The sequence below is a fragment of the Panthera onca genome, chromosome A1, assembly GCF_046562875.1.
Source record: "Panthera onca isolate mPanOnc1 chromosome A1, mPanOnc1 haplotype 2, whole genome shotgun sequence".
Lineage (NCBI taxonomy): Eukaryota > Metazoa > Chordata > Mammalia > Carnivora > Felidae > Panthera > Panthera onca.
In genome coordinates, this window is record NC_138339.1 from 213,993,235 (window position 1) to 213,997,496 (window position 4,262).

The following is a 4,262-nucleotide window of genomic DNA, read 5'->3' on the forward strand; positions in this document are numbered from 1 at the left end:
TATTATGTATGTATGTATATGTATATAGGGTTACATGTGTATGAATTAAGAATGATAGCAATTTAGAACTGGGAGGAAACATACAGAAGAGTTCTGTTTAAAGCTTACATTTTACCGATGAAGAGATCTGTGACTGGTAAATTATTCTTTTTTCTTGGACTCAAGAGACTAGTTCTATATTTAAACACAATCCAGAAATAGCCTCTTTAAAGACATAATTTGCTACGATTCCATGACTCTGGAGCAGGTTACATGTTACATAATGCTCTTATTTTTATTAGCTGTGTCTTATCATCGTCTGTAAGTCTACAGGCACTTTGAAAGTAGAGATTTTGTTGTATTTATTTTGCATTTTACACAATACCTGCTTCATCCCGCATCTGATACTGGACTGAACGTTAAGCCATCTGTAGGCAGCCATGATCCTACACTGAAATTAAGGAAACAGGCCTTAAGGTGGTAGGTCTCTTGTGAGTTTTGCACATTTTCTTTTGCTTCAGAACATCTGATAGTTTCCCTAGACCTTGTTTGCTGATAGAAACCTAACCAATTTGACAATATATTTCATATTAAAAAATAATAATAATATAAAAACAGGGAGGGGGACAAAACAGAAGAGACTCATGAATATGGAGAACAAACTGAGGGTTACTGGAGGGGTTGTGGGAGGGGGGATGGGCTAAATGGGTAAGGGGCACTAAGGAATCTACTCCTGAAATCATTGTTGCACTATATGCTAGCCAATTTGGATGTAAATAAAAAAGAAAAAAAGAAAGAAAACAAGTTAAAAAAAAGAAAAGAGAAAAAGAAACCTAAGTTGACAGTCTTCACCTGATATTATAAAGCTGCGTCTCTGCATTCGGGCCTTCCCATCCCATTGTTTCCCCACCCCAAAACCAACACCTGATTTGGACTGGACCGAATTTACCATTCCCCAGTTTGGATACAAATTAGAATTGTTACCACTGTATGGGGCCACCTTCCTTGTGCCCCTCAGTTCATCCTCCTTCCTGCCATGCTGAGTATAACACAGGCAGCCTGCTGTAATCCCACTCTTTGAGAGCTTAAACTATTGCTTACCTGTCACTATTACACAAATGAAATTGGTGTTGAACAATTTGAAAGAAAAGATTTTGTCAATTATTCACTTGACAAGTATTTATTGAGTACCTAATATATACGAATACTGCATGATGTTGCATGTGCTAGAGATACAACAGGGAACAAGACCAAATCCCTGCCCTCATGGAGTTGACATCCTAGTCCAGAAGAAACATGAAAAACAAACAAATGAATAGATATATAATATAAAGTTATTGCTAAAAAGTAAGTGCTGTGAAGGAACGTAAAGCAGGGAAAAGGAATAGAAAGTGACATCACTAATCAAAATCACTAATGTGAAGGAATGCAAATCAAAACCACAATGAGGGGCGCCTGGGTGGCGCAGTCGGTTAAGCGTCCGACTTCAGCCAGGTCACGATCTCGCGGTCCGTGAGTTCGAGCCCCGCGTCAGGCTCTGGGCTGATGGCTCGGAGCCTGGAGCCTGTTTCCGATTCTGTGTCTCCCTCTCTCTCTGCCCCTCCCCTGTTCATGCTCTGTCTCTCTCTGTCCCAAAAATAAATAAAAAACGTTGAAAAAAAAAAATTAAAAAAAAAAAAAAAAAAACCACAATGAGACATCACCTCATACCTGTTTGCATGGCTATTATCAAAAAGACAAGAGATAACAAGTACTGGCAAGAATGTGAAGAAAGAGAGCCTTGTGCACACTTGGTGGGAATTGGTGCAGCCACTGTGGAAAACAGGATGGAGATTCCGCAAAAAATTAAAAATAGAGCAACCAAAACTGGGTAACTGAAGACATGAATGAGATGCTGGTGGTGACGGGGCCCTATAGACAGCCGCAGATGAACTGCTTCGAACCCGTGAAGATGGGCTTTTGTGATGGGCTGTGCAGTGGGTGTGGTGGCTGAGGCACTTTCTGGCACCTTTTCCTCAGGAAAAGGATTAAAGTGTGGGCTCAGGAGTTGATGGTGGGATCAGGAAAACCATGATGCAGGGTGGCAGCACCTTTGGCACATTCATGGCCATCGGGATGGGCATCCAATGCTAATCAGGGCAGTGGTTGCCCACTACAGCTACTCCTTCCCATCAGTCCCAGCTCACATACTATAATAAAAGGTTTTGAGTAGTTAAATAAGAGCCACCATATGATCCACAAATTCAACTTCTGGATATTTATCTGAAGACAACAAAACCACTGATTTGAAAAGATAAATGTACCCCTATATTCATTGCAGCATTATTTATGATAGCCAAGATGCAGAAACAACCTAAGTGTCTATCAATGTATGACTGGATAAAGAAGATCCACATACACAATGGAATATTACTCAGCCATAAAAAGAAGGAAATCCTACCATTTACAATGACGTGGATGGACTTCAAGAGCATTATGCTAAGTGAAATAAGTCAGATACAGAAAGACAAATACCATATGATCTCACTTATATGTGGAATCTAAAAAAATATATATAAAAATAAACTCCTCCCCCCCCCAAAAAAAAATCAAGTCCATAGATACAGAGGATAGATTGGTGGTTGCCAGAGGTGGGGGTGGGGTGGGCAAATGAGGGAAGGAAGTCAAAAGGTTTAAACTTCCTGTTATAAAGTAAAGAAGTCCTGAGGATTTAATGTAATAATGGTGACTATCATTAGTAACACTATAATGTATATTTGAAAGTTGCTGAGAGAGTAGATTTTTAAAGTGATAAAAAAATAGAAAAAAAAATGACAGGAGGGAGTGCTGTTTTAGAAAGAATGATCAGGGAAGGCCTAGGCTAGAGACATTTTGGAATCATTTGCGCAGATGGTATTGAAAGTCATCGGACAAGTGAGATCATGTAAGGAAGAAATGTACTTAGTGAGGAGACGTCTGAGGGCTCAACCCTGAGGCATTCCAGCATGAGAGGTAGGGAACTGAAGAGGATTCAGGAAAGAAGGTCAAGAAGGAACAGCCACTGAGGTAGAAGGACAGGCAGGAGAGTGTAGTGTTCTTGGAAGTCAAATTGAGAAAGTACTTCAAAAAGGAGGACAATCAACTTAGACCAGAAATCAACTTTAGAATTTGACAATTAGAAGTTAATTGGTGATCAAGGACACAGTTTTGTTGAAATAGTGAGACCCTGATAGGAGTAAGTTCTAGAGAGAATGAAAGGAGAAGAAAGGGAGGGTGAATGTGCACACTACCTTTGCACTACATTGCTACGAAAGGAAGCAGAAAATAGGCAGTACCTAGAGAGGGCTGTGACTAAGAGAAGCTTTGATTTTTCTAAAATGGGAGAAAGAACATCACTTTTGTGTGCAGAGAACAAAGATACAGCAGAAAGAAAGCTGATGATGCAAGAGAGAGGGGTTATCGTATAGGCAAGTTGTGGTGAGATTCAGTGTGCGTGCAGACCACATTTCCTCCAGTAAAAGCCTAACTTTCAGCCAAAGAGTTAAGGCATTGCAAAAGAAGGCAAACGGGCAATGGTAAATTAACCATTTTGGCGAGTGTGTATTTCATTTCTGCTCCATTTTGCTCTCTCATCATTAAGTTACTATGCATAATATAAGTGAAGTTATACTGATAGTAAGAATGTTGATATACAGAATTTTAGACAGTGACCCTTCAGTGAAATTAATGGTATCTGAATGAATTATTTGTGGTTTCGAATCCTAGAACAACTTGAAATGTACACTCTTCAGTGTATGGTAAATAAACTATCACATCCTTGCAATTAGACCCATATCATTAAAGTAATAGCAGCTTCCTTTTTGTAGCATGTCTGCTAATGGAGCTTTGGTTTTCTTGAGGAAAGCCTCAGAGAAAACCCAAATGGGAAAAGTATGACCCTACCAACAGAAAATACAACCTTTCCTGTTTGGATTTTTCTCTTTATAGTACTTCAGTTCTTAGTTCCCAGGCATAAATAGGGGTAGAAACTGACCTAAAGTCCAATGTACTTAAAAAAACAAATTCTACAGGATGAGGAATTTCGATGAGATAAATAAGAAACAAGATTTTCAGGACATCACAGTTGTGATCAGAAAGGGGAGCACTCTCAGTGAATATAAAACCTTAAGACAGATGTGATGGATTCCTGTCAGTGTAAAATTAGAGACTTTTAGATTTAGAGAAAGACAATAAAGATCATCTATTCCAACCACTTTATTTTACAGATGAATAAACTCCGTGACCGAGTGATTAAATTACTTAAT

At 39.1% G+C, this 4,262-nt stretch overlaps 1 pseudogene; it reads left to right on the top strand.

The window, feature by feature from the left end:
• The first annotated feature begins 1,662 nt into the window (after nucleotides 1-1,662).
• On the top strand, nucleotides 1,663-2,552 carry LOC132682052 (reactive oxygen species modulator 1 pseudogene; annotated as a pseudogene).
• The last annotated feature ends 1,710 nt before the right edge of the window (nucleotides 2,553-4,262 follow it).